Source organism: Mytilus galloprovincialis, chromosome 1 (assembly GCF_965363235.1).
Source record: "Mytilus galloprovincialis chromosome 1, xbMytGall1.hap1.1, whole genome shotgun sequence".
NCBI classification, from domain to species: Eukaryota; Metazoa; Mollusca; class Bivalvia; order Mytilida; family Mytilidae; genus Mytilus; species Mytilus galloprovincialis.
In genome coordinates this window covers 1-18,541 of record NC_134838.1, presented here as the reverse complement: position 1 = coordinate 18,541, position 18,541 = coordinate 1, and positions in this window count along the sequence as shown.

The window sequence follows — 18,541 nt, the reverse complement described above, 5'->3', positions numbered from 1 at the left end:
TATATAATGTAAAGACAAAAAGGGATCCTGTAGAACTCCCTTTAGTATATACATGATAAACAAACAACAGGGGATCCTATAGAACGTCCTATAGTAAATATATAATGTTCAGACAAAAGGGGATCCTATTGAACGCCCTTTAGTATATAAATGATTAACAAACAACATGGGATCCTATAGAACGTCTCATAGTAGATAAATAATGTTGAGAAAACAGGTGATCCTTTAGAACGCCCTATAGTATAAACATGAAAAACAATCAACAGGGGGTCTTATAGAACGTCCTATAGTATATATATCATGTTGAAAAACAGAGATTCCTGCAGACCACCAAAAGTTTCCCGCAGACCGCCCAAGGGATCATATAGAAAGCCTTATAGTATAAACATGAAAAACAATCAACAGGGGGTCTTATAGAACGCCATTTAGTACATATATAATGTAAAGACAACAGGAAATCCTTTAGACCGCCTAAGGGATCCTTTAGACAGCCCTTTAGTATAAACATGACTAACAAACAATAGGGGATCCTATAGAACGTCTTATAGTAGATATATTATGTTGAGAAAACAGGGGATCCTGTAGACCGCCCAGGGGATCTTGTAGAACACCCTATAGTATATTATGAAAAACAAACAACGGGGGATACTTTAGAACATCTTATAGTAGATATATATTTTTAAACAAATGGGTATCCTGTAGACCGCCCAGTGGATCCTGTAGAAAGCCCTATAATATAAACATAAAAAAAAACAATCAACAGGGCACCCTGTAGACCGCCCAGGGGATCCAGTAGAACGCCCTTTAGTATATAAATAATAAACAAACAATATAGGGATCCTATAGAACGTCCTATAGTAGATATATAATGTAAAGACAACAGGGGATCTGTAGACCGCCCATGGTATCCTGTAGAACGCCCTTTAGTATAAACATGAAAAACAATCAATAGAACGTCCTATAGTACATATATTATGTTGAAAAACAAAGATTCCTGCAGACCGCCCAAAGTTTCCTGCAGACCGCCCAAGGGATCATATAGAAAGCTCTATAGTATAAACATGAAAAACAATCAACAGGGGGTCTTATATATAGAACGCCATTTAGTACATATATAATGTAAAGACAACAGGGGATCCTGAAGACCGCCCAGGGGATCCTGTAGAACGCCCTTTAGTATATACTTGATTAACTAACAATAGGGGATCCTATAGAACGTCTTATAGTAGATATATTATGTTGAGAAAACAGGGGATCCTGTAGACCGCCCAGGGGATCCTGTAGAACGCCCTATAGTATATAAATAAAAAACAAACAACGGGAGATACTTTAGAACGTCTTATAGTAGATATATATTTTTAAACAAATGGGGATCCTGTAGACCGCCCAGTGGATCCTGTAGAAAGCCCTATAATATAGAAATAAAAAAAACAATCAACAGGGCATCCTGTAGACCGCCCAGGGGATCCTGTAGACCGCCCTTTAGTATATACTTGATTAACAAACTATAGGGGATCCTATAGAACGTTTTATAGTAGATATATTATGTTGAGAAAACAGGGGATCCCGTAGACCGACCAGGGGATCCTGTAGAACGCCCTATAGTATATACTTGAAAAACAAACAACAGGGGATCCTGTAGAACGTCTTGTAGTAAATACATAATGTTGAGAAAGCAGGGGATCACACAGACATGATTCGTGACGTAGGGCGGTCTACGGGATCCCTTCTTCCGCTTACAGTCTTAACCACAAAACACGTTCGGAAAACGCTTACTGCCTTATTTCCGGGATGTATATTTCAATTAAAGATTATTAATAGTTACAATTAGACTAAGTAAGAAAAAAAAATATAAATTACTTCTTAAGTGCAGGTCATACTAGTAAGAGTCCTACCCGCAACCGTTTAAAAATATAAAAAAAATGAAACTAACTTTTGCTATATTCTGATTTATGTACAGTCATTGGACACATAAAGGCAACAGTAGTATACCGCTGTTCAAACTCATAAATCCATGGACAAAAAACAAAATCTGGGTAACAAACTAAAACTGAGGGAAACGCATTAAATATAAGAGGAGAACAACGGCACAACACTACAATGTAACACACAAAGAAACGGACCAAACATCAGACAAAATCCCACGAGAATAACAAATATAACTTCAAAACCAAATACATGAATTTGGGATAGACAAGTACCGTGACACGTCTTATCGCAATGTGAATTTACACTCAAAAATAAGAGAAAACAAACGAAGCAACGTTACAATGTAACACACACAGAAACGAACTATAATATAACAATGGCCATATTTCTGACTTAGTACAGGACATTTTTAAAGGGAAAAATGGTGGGTTGAACATGGTTTTGTGGCATGCCAAACCTCCCTCTTTTATAGCCATGTGAAATATAACATTAAAATGACAACACAACATTACAGGACTACAATATAAATAAATTGGAGAACACAATTGACAAAGAAACACACGAACAACAGCCAACAAAAGGCAACAAGTTCAAAATTTTAATACGCCAGAAGTGCATTTTGTTCACACAAGATCTACTAGTGACGCCCAGATACAAAAGTTTGAAAGCCGAAACAAGCACATAGTCGAACAGCATCGAAGACCAAAGATCAAAAAAGTTGTGCCAAAAACGGACAGGGTTTTCTGTTAGTTACCAGAACATCCCTATTATTTAGAATAATTAAAACTTTTGCAAACAGTAAATTTATAAAATTACTATACAAAAGATGTACATGATTAAACTGAAGTATTAACTAATTACAGGAAACAACTGAAATACATTACATAACCAGACATTTGCAACACAAAATGTAGACACATCCGAATAAGTTTAAACCTCAACACCAAGTGACGTCATATTTGAAATTGTAAAAAATGACAAAAAAATGACGTCATTTGAATTTGTAAAACAGATCATCAAAAAATGAAAAATGACGTCACATTTGAATGAATAAAAAAAGTTATTACATTGGTTGCAATGAATTACATTGATTTCCCAGTTAAATAAAAACCGATAATTTCACATGTGAAATAAACGTGGTTATTTCACTCTCTGACGTCATACAACAATAGGCGTTGTCAAGACGTCGATAACGTCGGATCAAAACAAATTGTAAATGCGTAGGAAAAACATATAGTTCCTTACATTTTCTACATTAATTTCATAAAAAAAAGCCATTTGACAATGTAATAAAAAGTATAACTAATCGCCGTATTTGAATATCAAAAATAAGACAACTTGTGACCGAACGCCGCTATGGATTAAACTCGTGCTGCGCACTCGTTTAATCCATGCGTCGTTCGGTCACGCGTTGTCTTATTTTTTTATATTTAAATACGGCGATTAGTTATACTATAAGCAACAGTAGTATACCGCTGTTCAAACTCATAAATCCATGGACAAAAAACAAAATCGGGGTAACAAACTAAAACTGAGGGAAACGCATTAAATATAAGAGGAGAACAACGGCACAACACTACAATGTAACACACATAGAAACGGACAAAGCATCAGACAAAATCCTTCGAGAATAACAAATATAACATCAAAACCAAATACATGAATTTGGGATAGACAAGTACCGTGACACGTCTTATCGCAGTGTGAATTTACACTCAAAAATAAGAGAAAACAAACGAAGCAACGTTACAATGTAACACACACAGAAACGAACTATAATATAACAATGGCCATATTCCTGACTTGGTACAGGACATTTTTAAAGGGAAAAATGGTGGGTTGAACCTGGTTTTGTGGCATGCCAAACCTCCCTCTTTTATAGCCATGTGAAATATAACATTAAAATGACAACTCAACATTACAGGACTACAATAAAAAATAAATTGGAGAACACAATTGACAAAGAAACACACGAACAACAGCCAACAAAAGGCAACAAGTTCAAAATTTTAATACGCCAGAAGTGCATTTTGTTCACACAAGATCTACTAGTGACGCCCAGATACAAAAGTTTGAAAGCCGAAACAAGCACATAGTCGAACAGCATCGAAGACCAAAGATCAAAAAAGTTGTGCCAAAAACGGACAGGGTTTTCTGTTAGTTACCAGAACATCCCTATTATTTAGAATAATTTATACTTTTGCAAACAGTAAATTTATAAAATTACTATACAAAAGATGTACATGATTAAACTGAAGTATTAACTTATTACAGGAAACAACTGAAATACATTACATAACCAGACATTTGCAACACAAAATGTAGACACATTCGAATAAGTGTAAACCTTAACGCCAAGTGACGTCATATTTGAAATTGTAAAAAATGACAAAAAAATGACGTCATTTGAATTTGTAAAACAGATCATCAAAAACTGAAAAATGACGTCACATTTGAATGAATAAATAAAGGCAACAGTAGTATACCGCTGTTCAAACTCATAAATCCATGGACAAAAAAAAATCGGGGTAACAAACTAAAACTGAGGGAAACGCATGAAATATAAGAGGAGAACAACGACACAACACTACAATGTAACACACACAAAAACGGACCAAGCATCAGACAAAATCCCACGAGATACAAATATAACATCAAAACCAAATACATGAATTTGGGATAGACAAGTACCGTGACACGTCTTATCGCAATGTGAATTTACACTAAAAAATAAGAAAAAACAAACGACGCAACGTTACAATGTAACACACACAGAAACGAACTATAATATAACAATGGCCATATTCCTGACTTGGTACAGGACATTTTTAAAGGAAAAAATGGTGGGTTGAACCTGGTTTTGTGATATTAAGATAGAATTAGGATTGATTTAAGAATATATTTGAACTAAATACTGATATTGCATTTAATAAAAATGCACATTTTAATACTTATTAATAGCAAACTAAGGTAGCAATTAACTATATTATAAAGCTATGTCCGGTTTGTTTTGAATCTAACTTCAAACTTAAAATATCGTACTGATTACGTTGAACAAAATCAAATCTTAATAAAAGAATGCGGTGATTAATTTTTTTTACTATAATACATAAATATAATAGAAAAGACGTCAACACATTTGACAAAATCCGATGAGAATTACAAATATAACATTAAACATTTAAACTAAATACATGAATTTGGGATAGACAAGTACCGTAACACGTCTAATAGTAATGCGAATTCACACTCAGCAAAACAGTCACAATCGGGAATAAGTCACGTTTGGTAATTAAAAGATTAGACGACATAATGACAAACCACAATCTACCATGTGGTAAAAATGTCCTTAGCTAGTTTAGTCAAAGACACATCGTATGGATCCACCAATTCGTGATGGTTTCCATAAAATTTACGGAGTGTCAATTTTAATCTGTCCTTCTCATAACTTTGTTGGAGCAGTTTCTGCGTAAGGAGCACACTCCTGTATATGAAGTCCGTATAGTGTGAACAAGCACGAGAATAACGTATTAATTGTGATATGTAAACACCATACGAAGGGGCAGAGGGTATGTTACTGCTGAAAAATGGGAAATTGATAATTGGGAAGTTGAAATCGTCCCGTTTATCATAGATTTTCGTGTGAAGTCGTCCATCTACGTCAATATTAGGAAAAGATCAAGATATGAAGCAGTCCTTCTAGTATCAGTAGTATCCTTAATTTCAAGTTCACTGGGATATATGAGATGTAGGTATTGGCTGAAATATGGGTTATTCAATGATAGAACATCATCAATATATTGGAAAGTAAAATTAAAGAATTTCGCAAGGTGCTTTTTCTTTTTGTCTTTTAGAAGGTTCTGAATGAATTCTGCTTCATACGAGTACAAATACAAATCAGCCAGCAGGGGTGCACAATTAGTACCCATTGGAATACCGACAGTCTGTTGAAATATAAATCCTCCAAACTCAACAAATATATTGTCGATATTGTGAGTTCCCTCTCAAAAAAGCACACATTTTCAACTAAATTCAATATCTAAAAAAAATAGTACCAAGTAACTTTATGAGCGAATTTTATAAAAAATAGATACCATAAGCTGTAGAAGTGTCTGAAGTTTTATTGTTTAGTTGGCCATAGTTTTTGTGAGAGTCGTTTTCATTTTCTATGTACTTTCGTTTCGTCATGTAGATTACAATAGTTTGGCATTCATATATACATATATGTTTCAAACTCATACCAAAGGAGTAGGTCCGGTAAGGACCGATTTTGGCCTCAAATTTCAGGTTCATCTGACGAAAGATTTTGACCACTTTTTAAACACTTAAGTGTCTATTTCATTTGATTCAATTAGTTTATGAGAAAGATTTTAACTGATAAGGCATTAAAAACGATCCGATTCAAGCTCAATTATGAAAAATAAAGGCAACAGTAGTATACCGCTGTTCAAACTCATAAAAAAATCAAAAAAAATCTACCAAATATACCGAAAACTGTCACTTTTCGGATGGTTTTTGTCAAAAATGAAAGTGGCCGCATCCGTGTTCATCCTCAACCTTTTTATCTGTTATGTATTATCATCAAATACAACTTACATTTTAATATTAAGGATGAACACGAATGCGACCACTTTTGTTTTACACGGAAACCGTGTAAAATTTGACCAAAATGCTAGAATTGTGAAGATTTCAGTAATTTAGAATGACTTAATGGTGCTAGTACCCGATATATGTGCATTGTATTGTCAAAAACAGCCCAGATTAATGTAGCAGAAGCATTCTACTGTTAAATGAATAACTAAAAGTTTACATTTTAACAATTTTGTAAAACTGTTTTATTTTGGGGCCAAAAAGGGGTCTTACTGGACCTACTCCTTTCTTTCTTCTTTTTTAGCAAAATTAATTACCGTGTAAATGGCAAGATATTTTTTCAAGTACATATTCAAACATTTTTAGCAAGGAAACAATGTATTTAGTATATTATGATTCTCAACAATACTTTAAACAGAGTGCAATTTCTTCGTTAGTATTGTGTAAAGAGTTGAAATATCAAAACTGTCAATCGAATTAAAAGACCATCAAAAGCACGTTATTCGTCATTAACATTCAAAGATATCTACACTCCAAATAAATTTCATTCCACTATTTTCATACGGTTTATTACTAAAGTGAAGAAACTATTTGAAAGCTCGCTCTGAAAAATCCATGTGCATATTTAGCAATTTTGAAAGGGAACGATGAATGAAGAGATACCGCCTCGCTTCGTAATTAATTTGTCTATACAATCTACGACCCACCCCTTTTCACCAAGATTTGTTGTTGTAGTTTAGATAACCAATGATTAGAAGGGACCTTCAAAGGTAGAAGAACTTATATTTTCATTTTAAGAACTACCTTGTGATATTTACGTCATGCCATGCGTCACCACATTGTTGACTGCCTTGTCGGCGGGTACGAACACAAAGCTTGTAGGATTTACTTCATACCAAACATCACCACGTTGTTGGCTGCCTTGTCGGCTGGTACGAACACAAAGCTTGTAGTATTTACGTTATACCATGCGTCACCACATTGTTGACTGCCTTGTCAGCTGGTACGAACACAAAGCTTGTAGTATTTACGTTATACCATGCGTCACCACATTGTTGACTGGTACGAACACAAAGCTTGTAGGATTTACCTCATACCAAACATCACCATGTTGTTGGCTGCCTTGTCGGCTGGTACGAACACAAAGCTTGTAGTATTTACGTTATACCATGCGTCACCACATTGTTGACTGCCTTGTCGGCTGGTACGAACACAAAGCTTGTAGTATTTACCTCATACCATACATCACCACATTGTTGGCTGCCTTGTCAGCTGGTACGAACACAAAGCTTGTAGTATGTACGTCATACCATGCGTCACCACATTGTTAGCTGCCTTGTCGGCTGGTACGAACACAAAGCTTGAAGTATTTACGTCATACCATACATCACCACGTTGTTGGCTGCCTTGTCGGCGGGTACGAGCACAAAGCTTGTAGTATTAATTTACGTCATACCATGTGTAACCAGATTGTTGGCTGCCTTGTCGGCTGTTACGAACACAAAGCTTGAAGTATTAAGTACAGCTCTTCATAAGAATCAGGCAGAGTGCCATATACATGTGATTTATGAAGGTTTCAGATTTTATCTATAAATGGCCTAGAAGAAGCAGTAACCACATACTGCTCAAAAAATAAATTTGAGTGGGAAAATATGAGTGGTTGCCATGGTAACGGACACTCTATTTTTGGCTTGCTAAGCGTGGTAAAATCTTTCAAAAATCAGCTAAATCACTACAATTCAGAGCCTGATTATGAATAGAATCATGCATTTTTCATTAATTTTCATATGTTTCACTGATACAACTTGATTTAAGCTTCATTTTAATTAAGACTGCATGTAAACCAAATTTGTAATTTTTTTGAAAAAATTTGCCAAAAAATGCATATTTTCAACTTTTCCCCAATTTGGAATTTTTGCGATATTATCAAATTTTCTCGGGTGTTTTTCAGAAAACTGCAAATGTATACAAGATAGTTAGCACTGTAGTTATGAAGTTTGGACATTACCTTACCAAATTAAATAAAAAAATGCTTGGGACCTTTTTTAGTTTGATCACCATAGCAACCGATTTTTTCCTTGGAAACGGAGTTATTATTTGCAGAATTTAGCAGTTTAAGAGCTCAAATGTACTGAATTGTTTCATAACCGATAAGAAAATACATAAAAGCATATGCTAACTCTAAATAACTATTGGTAAGAGTTGCTGACTTCAATAGTTACCATGGAAATACATATTATCAATAGCAACATCTTTTTTAAAATGTATCAATGGAAATTTATGTAAAAAACATACATATATAAAGGGTATATATTCAAATTTGTATATGACAGCATGTTTTGCTTCACTCACAGTCTCTTCTGTTCTTTTCAGAAGGTTCAACAAATGTAATATATAATGTAACATTTTGGGTTGGAAGGTTGGGAAAAGGGGGGGGGGGGTAGGTTTATTAAAAAAAAAAAAGCATAAATGTCACTGAGATTCTTAAAACGATAACGTTTGGTCGTAGAGTCTGATTATGAATAGAATCAAATTTCTTTTCCAGAAATTTCATATATAACATGTATAACATCAATATAATTTTGTTTTAGCTTCAGAGCTTAGTTAAGATTGCAATTCAACCAGACTGTTAGTTAAATTATACTAAAAACACATATTTTTTTTTTTCTGAATCATTGAGTTTTGTGAAATTATCAAATTTTCTCGTATGTTTTTCCGAAAAGTGCAAATATGTAAAGCATATATAAAGCTAGCATTGTAGTTACAAAATTTGAATACTAATTGACTAAAAAAACCAGATGCTCTGCAGGGCGCAGCTTTATACGACCCCAGAGGTTGAACCCTGAACGGTTGGGGCAAGTATGGACACAACATTCAAGCTGGATTCAGCTCTATATTTGGATTGTGATTAAATAGTTGACACAGCATAGGTTTCTGACACAGAATGAATGTGGTCTAATGAACTTAAATTTTTTTTGCCTTTGAGCAATTCACTATGCTGTTGAATATAAATCCTCTCAAAAAAATGTTTGAAGAAATTTTCTTTTTATTTATGAAATCTGAAATGAGAAAAATTGACCCCCTCCCCCGAATTTCTTTTTCACACACCCCTTTCCCTTATTCCAAAACTGATCTCAATTCAAATTCCTAATGGAGTTTGCAACAATAACTACTCATTTAAATACATCATAAAATATTAAAATGTAAAATAAAGTGCTTGTTATCACTGAATGGTAAAGATTGTTTTAATTTGTCAGTTGGTAGTAAAAGTGAATATACATTGTATATTGTATAAAACAATGATTTAAGTTGATTCAACTACTATTCTGGACAAAGAAAGATAACTCCAATTGAAAATTTCTTGCTATTGCACAATACTGTGCAATTGAAGATTTCTTGCTATTGCGCAATACTGTGCAATTGAAAATTGCTTGCTATTGCACAATACTGTGCAATTGAAGATTTCTTGCTATTGCTGAATACTGTGCAATTGAAAATTTCTTGCTATTGCACAATACTTAATATAATAATTTTGGATCCTGATTTGAACCAACTTGAAAACTGGGCCCATAATAAAAAATCTAAGTATATGTTTAGATTCAGCATATCAAAAAAGCCAAAGAATTCAATTTTTGTTAAAATCAAACTTAGTTTAATTTTGGACCCTTTGGACTTTAATGTAGACCAATTTAAAAACGGGACCAAAAATTAGGAATCTACATACACAGTTAGATTTGGCATATCAAAGAACCCCAATTATTCAATTTTTGATGAAATCAAACAAAGTTTAATTTTGGACCCCGATTTGGACCAACTTGAAAACTGGGCCAATAATAAAAAATCTAAGTACATTTTTAGATTCAGCATATCAAAGAACCCCAAGGAGTCAATTTTTGTTAAAATCAAACTAAGTTTAATTTTGGACCCTTTGGACCTTAGTGTAGACCAATTTGAAAACGGGACCAACAATTAAGAATCTACATACACAGTTAGATTCGGCATATCAAAGAACCCCAATTATTCAATTTTTTATGAAATCAAACAAATTTCAGTTTTGAACCCTTTGGGCCCCTTATTCCTAAAATGTTGGGACCAAACCTCCCAAAATCAAACCCAACCTTCCTTTTATGGTCATAAACCTTGTGTTTAAATTTCATCGATTTCTATTTACTAATACTAAAGTTATGGTGCGAAAACCAAGAATAATGCTTATTTGGGCCCCCTTTTGGCCCCTAATTCCTAAACTGTTGGGACCAAAACTCCCAAAATCAATCCCAACCTTCCTTTTGTGTTCATAAACCTTGTGTTTAAATTTCATTTATTTCTATTTACTTAAACTAAAGTTATAGTGCGAAAACCAAGAAAATGCTTATTTGGGCCCTTTTTGGCCCCTAATTCCTAAAATGTTGGGACCAAAACTCCCAAAATCAATCCCAACCTTCCTGTTGTGGTCATAAACCTTGTGTTAAAATTTCGTAGATTTCTATTCACTTTTACTAAAGTTAGAGTGCGAAAACTAAAAGTATTCGGACGACGACGACTCAAGACGACGACGACGACGCAGACGACGACGCCAACGTGATAGCAATATACGACGAAAAATTAAAATTTTTGCGGTCGTATAAAAATACATAGAAGCATATATATACTCTAACTCTAAACTACAATCGTTAAGTATTATCACAACAGTTGCCATGGTCACAAATATCACCCATAACAACTTCCAATCAAAAGATATATAATATAATCTTATGTTAAAAATTACATATAGTTAAGTTTAATAATGTTAACTGTTATTACTGTGCTTAGAATATGAGAGTTTAAGATTGGAAAGTAAAACATTTTTTCTTGTTTATCTAACTTCCAATCAAAAGATATATAATATAATTTTATGTTAAAAATTACATATAGTTAAGTTTAATAATGTTAACTGTTATTACTGTGCTTAGAATATGAGAGTTTAAGATTGGAAAGTAAAACATTTTTTCTTGTTTATCTAACTTTCTAAATTAAGGAACATTTTCCCCGGTTCATTTTTCTCTCAAGCATATTATTGAGGGAAAGAAAAGTAATAAATCAATATTCAATAACCCTTGCAGTCATGATTTTTCAAACACCTATTTGAAAGTACACCAAAACGGAACTTAAACTGTAGATGTAGGTTGGGCGTCAATAACACAGCAATCAAACGACAAAAACAATTAATGACATTTAGCAGGCAACATACAGATTTCAACAATAATGTAGAAAAGAAAATAGAAATACCAAGGATTTGTATAGGTCTTCTATACAAAAACTTTGAAAACTTAGAATTTTGTACTAAAAAAGAGGAGAGTTACATCATATTTCAAACAACCTTTTTTAAAAGAGGGGTCCACAGTAGTTATAATCATTTCTAATTTATCTTTATAAAGATTTTATTGAAAATGAATTTATATATTGTTGGAAACCAACTTTGAGACAACTACCGTACTGACAGACATGTGTAAAACGTATCCCCCCCACCATTGCGGCATGGCCATAAAAGTGTGTATTTTAGCTTTTTGCCCTTGTACCTTGAATAGATAAAATGTGTGTAATGCACGAGACATTAAATGTGTTCTTTAAGTCGTATATCCAACTTGTTGGGACTAGAAATCATTTAAAAATTGAATGCTCTTTTTTGTAAATTTATTGGGGTGTAAAAGCGTTGACCGAAGTACATTTTGTATGAAGCGCGGAAGCGCTTCATACGAAAAATGTGCGCACGGTCAACGCTTTTACAACCCTATAAAGTTACAAAAAAAAAAGCATTCAATACTTATAATTACATTTTGACCTATAGGATCATGAAAACACGCCTTTAATCAAGTTTTTATTTCATTTACCTGTGCACTTTATTGTGGGACATCGTGTCATCATGAATGAAAAGTTTTATTGTGTGATACAACTGCTTAAGGAATAATACGTGATGTACAGTTAGCCAATCAGAATAACGTATTATAGTGAAACATACATTTAATGTAATTATTGATAAAAAGACACGTAAGAATGTTATTTACTGTGCTGTTTCTAGTGTTGCAGTTAATTGATTAAGACCATGTTTGTAATTTGTCTTTAAATTAACTGTTATTAATCTTGAATTAATTCACACATTCTCAGCTTAGTGTTTTCATTCCAAATCTCGGGATTACTGCACAGTCTTTTATAAAGGTTACAGAGAGAGATACAGTAAATTGGGGCGTAACTCATGAAACTGAAAGGTTAAAAAAAAAAGACATTGAGAGTAGCAAAACGATTTTTTGGAAGATTCAACCTAAAAAAATGATACATTTTTACATGTTTACTATCTTAAAGGAGAAGAGGGTGATTTCAGATGGATTTGAAGTGTGCTTCAGCTGACCCCCTCCCCAGCAAACACACACACACAAAACAAGATATTATGTTATCGGAAGCATGAACATATGAGATATATATATAGTACGGTGCATAGTAAGGAATGATTCATGATTATTAGGGTTAGGGTTAGGGTTAGGGTTAGGGTTAGGGTTAGGGTTAGGGTTAGGGTTAGGGTTAGGGTTTAGGGTTAGGGTTAGGGTTAGGGTTAGGGTTAGGGTTAGGGTTAGGGTTAGGGTTAGGGTTAGGGTTAGGGTTAGGGTTAGGGTTAGGTTAGGGTTAGGGTTAGGGTTAGGGTTAGGGTTAGGGTTAGGGTTAGGGTTAGGGTTAGGGTTAGGGTTTAGGGTTAGGGTTAGGGTTAGGGTTAGGGTTAGGGTTAGGGTTAGGGTTAGGGTTAGGGTTAGGGTTAGGGTTTAGGGTTAGGGTTAGGGTTAGGGGTTAGGGTTAGGGTTAGGGTTAGGTTAGGGTTAGGGTTAGGGTTAGGGTTAGGGTTAGGGTTAGGGTTAGGGTTAGGGTTAGGGTTAGGGTTAGGGTTAGGTTAGGGTTAGGGTTAGGGTTAGGGTTAGGGTTAGGGTTAGGTTAGGGTTAGGGTTAGGGTTAGGGTTAGGGGGTTTTTACTAGACTGCACTAAGGGAGATAATTTGTTTTTAGTATAAACCTGGGTGATATGAAATGAACCGAGAAAATAAAATTCAAGTGACTTTGTTGTATTTGCACATGTGCATAAATTTTAGAGTAAAATGGCGATACGATTTTTGAGCTACATGACGTCATAGTACGTAACGAAAATATTAGAAATAATGTAAATACATACATACATAAATACATACATACATACATAACACATACATACCTACATACATGCATACATACATACACACATACAAACAAACAAACAAACAAACAAACAAACATACATACATACATTCATACATACATACATACATACATACATACATGCATACTCCATGTACATACATACATACATAAATACATACATACATACATACATACATACATACACACACACATACATACATGCATACATACATACATACATACACACATACATACATACATACATACATTTGTTTTTCACATAAATGAGGCCGTTAGTTTTCTCGTTTCAATTGTTTTACATTGTCTTATCGGGGCCTTTTATAGCTGACTATACGGTATGGGCTTTGCTCATTGTTGAAGGCCGTACGGTTACCTATAGTCGTTAAGGTTTGTGTCATTTTGGACTTTTGTGGATAGTTGTCTCATTGGCAATTATACCACATCTTCTTTCTTCTATAAATACACACATACATATATAAAAAAGAAGATGTGGTATGATTGCCAATGAGACAACTATCCACAATAGACCAAAATGAAACAGACATTAACAACTATAGGTCACCGTAAATAATACTTACATACAGACAGACAGACACACAGACTCAAAAACAGACAGACATGCATTATCAATTTTATACATACATACATGGACTTATATCTGCAGACGACATAAGCATAGCGACCTACGCATATACAGAGGCGATTATCATGTTATTTGCATAATATATGTTATAAACATATGTAACCAAAGAGCAGAACTACATTAAAAAATGGTTTATAAGATGTATGTGCATTATACATGTCTGAGGTCTGGAGGACATAAGGTGGTGTGGTGGTACGTGCAAGGCAAGCGGCTCATACACAGCTACCGTAATTAAAAGGGATGTACAGAGTCACCATTTTGAAAAGGTTAATGATATCTTTTCATAATGTATATTCTTCAGCTCTGAGTGACATTGTGTACTGAAGGAGTTACATAGAGTCACTGCTTATGCGCATCCATGTCATTTGGTTAATATGATGTATAAGCCTTAAACGGTCCGAGTCAGGTATGAACATTGGATCGATTTTTTTACTTTTATTATTGATGTGTTCATGTGTCTGTGTAAACAAGAGTGAAACCAAATTTGTTAGCTGCATGACATTGAACGACGTAAAATAGTTCTTGGAACCTACACGCATACTCACATATACGCATATAAATATAGATTATAACTTGGCATTTTTAATTTCAGACCTCTTATCAGCCTTAGGTCATGACATTAGCGTAAGAGCCGGATGGACTGATAGAGGGTCTGATATGAAAAATGATATGTTGTTCTTTTTATCATAAACGTCAACAGAATACATACTAACAAAGACTATTCTTAAAATGCTTTTGTTGTAATATATGTTTTGCATTTCTTAATAGTATAATTTCTTTATATCTAATGATTTCTTTTTGTTAAATCTTGTTATGTTTTACACATACAAACGTACCATTTAGGTATATTTTCCGGAATTTACTGAATGACATCAAAATGTCATGCGATACGTTACAGCAACGCATGCGACAATAAGCCGAAGCGGTTGATTTAAAACAGAAGCAGATGATATAAACAGTAGGCAGTCGATAACAGAAGTCATATCACACGGGTAAGGCAATTCTTCAAATTTGATAAATAAATATATGAACAAATTTGTTTTATCATGGGGTACACTTATATCATTATTTTCTATAATTATATGATAAACATACAAACATACATGTAAAATGCACACCTACAAAAAACAAAGACACATACAAACGTACGAACATACACATATACATACACACAGTCAGGAATACGTCAAAACCATGCGAGACGCAACATCTAGTGTGATCTCATGATGTCATCAAAATTAAAATTTTGATATTGTCATCTCGATCTTACGTATGCTCATTGTCTTATGTTTTTATTGTACAGAATGCTAGTAGTTATATTATGCGTAATTATAAATCAATCATCCCTTTTAAAAATAGTGATCTCTAATCCTTCATAACGCACACGGGCTTGTGGACTGAATAGGTCGTAGGAGATCATATCACCAACATTTGCAGGGATATTGATTTCCTTAGCTATTTTTTGCAATAGACACCAGAAACCAACTTATTTTTATTGTGTTCTTCTTTTGACAGACGGGTATGGTAAGAATAAAAAAAAATTACTTTGCCTTGTCATTGTACAACAAACGATTACTAAGGTAACAGGCGTGCAGCAGAGACCCAAAGCGTTGTATTGATTTTAATAGCTAGAACGACCATTGTTATGATATTTACACCTGGTTTGAACCTATGACAGAATAAACTTAGTCTATAGGTTAAAATAGTCCTGGGTCAATATGTTAAATATTAGCGTTTTGCTCTTAGATATATAGGGCAGCAGTCGGACAACAATAGTGTTTTAACTTACGATTGTCCAAAAATTGGATGTAGGAATCTTACCGGGTTAGGGTTAGGGTTAGGGTTAGGGTTAGGGTTAGGGTTAGGGTTAGGGTTAGGGTTAGGGGTTAGGGTTAGGGTTAGGGTTAGGGTTAGGTTAGGGTTAGGGTTAGGGTTAGGGTTAGGGTTAGGGTTAGGGTTAGGGTTAGGGTTAGGGTTAGGGGTTAGGGGTTAGGGTTAGGGTTAGGGTTAGGGTTAGGGTTAGGGTTAGGTTAGGGTTAGGGTTAGGGTTAGGGTTAGGGTTAGGGTTAGGGTTAGGTTAGGGTTAGGGTTAAGGTTAGGGTTAGGGTTAGGGTTAGGGTTAGGGTTAGGGTTAGGGTTAGGGTTAGGGTTAGGGTTAGGGTTAGGGTTAGGGTTAGGGTTAGGGTTAGGGTTAGGGTTAGGGTTAGGGTTAGGGTTAGGGTTAGGGTTAGGGTTAGGGTTAGGGTTAGGGTTAGGGTTAGGGTTAGGGTTAGGGTTAGGGTTAGGGTTAGGGTTAGGGTTAGGGTTAGGGTTAGGGTTAGGGTTAGGGTTAGGGTTAGGGTTAGGGTTAGGGTTAGGGTTAGGGTTAGGGTTAGGGTTAGGGTTAGGGTTAGGGTTAGGGTTAGGGTTAGGGTTAGGGTTAGGGTTAGGGTTAGGGTTAGGGTTAGGGTTAGGGTTAGGGTTAGGGTTAGGGTTAGGGTTAGGGTTAGGGTTAGGGTTAGGGTTAGGGTTAGGGTTAGGGTTAGGGTTAGGGTTAGGGTTAGGGTTAGGGTTAGGGTTAGGGTTAGGGTTAGGGTTAGGGTTAGGGTTAGGGTTAGGGTTAGGGTTAGGGTTAGGGTTAGGGTTAGGGTTAGGGTTAGGGTTAGGGTTAGGGTTAGGGTTAGGGTTAGGGTTAGGGTTAGGGTTAGGGTTAGGGTTAGGGTTAGGGTTAGGGTTAGGGTTAGGGTTAGGGTTAGGGTTAGGGTTAGGGTTAGGGTTAGGGTTAGGGTTAGGGTTAGGGTTAGGGTTAGGGTTAGGGTTAGGGTTAGGGTTAGGGTTAGGGTTAGGGTTAGGGTTAGGGTTAGGGTTAGGGTTAGGGTTAGGGTTAGGGTTAGGGTTAGGGTTAGGGTTAGGGTTAGGGTTAGGGTTAGGGTTAGGGTTAGGGTTAGGGTTAGGGTTAGGGTTAGGGTTAGGGTTAGGGTTAGGGTTAGGGTTAGGGTTAGGGTTAGGGTTAGGGTTAGGGTTAGGGTTAGGGTTAGGGTTTAGGGTTAGGGTTAGGGTTAGGGTTAGGGTTAGGGTTAGGGTTAGGGTTAGGGTTAGGGTTAGGGTTAGGGTTAGGGTTAGGGTTAGGGTTAGGGTTAGGGTTAGGGTTAGGGTTAGGGTTAGGGTTAGGGTTAGGGTTAGGGTTAGGGTTAGGGTTAGGGTTAGGGTTAGGGTTAGGGTTAGGGTTAGGGTTAGGGTTAGGGTTAGGGTTAGGGTTAGGGTTAGGGTTAGGGTTAGGGTTAGGGTTAGGGTTAGGGTTAGGGTTAGGGTTAGGGTTAGGGTTAGGGTTAGGGTTAGGGTTAGGGTTAGGGTTAGGGTTAGGGTTAGGGTTAGGGTTAGGGTTAGGGTTAGGGTTAGGGTTAGGGTTAGGGTTAGGGTTAGGGTTAGGGTTAGGGTTAGGGTTAGGGTTAGGGTTAGGGTTAGGGTTAGGGTTAGGGTTAGGGTTAGGGTTAGGGTTAGGGTTAGGGTTAGGGTTAGGGTTAGGGTTAGGGTTAGGGTTAGGGTTAGGGTTAGGGGTTAGGGTTAGGGTTAGGGTTAGGGTTAGGGTTAGGGTTAGGGTTAGGGTTAGGTTAGGGTTAGGGTTAGGGTTAGGGTTAGGGTTAGGGTTAGGGTTAGGGTTAGGTTAGGGTTAGGGTTAGGGTTAGTGGTTAGGGTTAGGGTTAGGGTTAGGTTAGGGTTAGGGGTAGGGTTAGGGTAGGGTTAGGGTTAGGGTTAGGGTTAGGGTTAGGGTTAGGGTTAGGGTTAGGGTTAGGGTTAGGGTTAGGGTTAGGGTTAGGGTTGGGTTAGGGTTAGGGTTAGGGTTAGGGTTAGGGTTAGGGTTAGGGTTAGGGTTAGGGTAGGGTTAGGGTTAGGGTTAGGGTTAGGGTTAGGGTTAGGGTTAGGGTTAGGGTTAGGGTTAGGGTTAGGGTTAGGGTTAGGGTTAGGGTTAGGGTTAGGGTTAGGGTTAGGGTTAGGGTTAGGGTTAGGGTTAGGGTTAGGGTTAGGGTTAGGGTTAGGGTTAGGGTTAGGGTTAGGGTTAGGGTTAGGGTTAGGGTTAGGGTTAGGGTTAGGGTTAGGGTTAGGGTTAGGGTTAGGGTTAGGGTTAGGGTTAGGGTTAGGGTTAGGGTTAGGGTTAGGGTTAGGGTTAGGGTTAGGGTTAGGGTT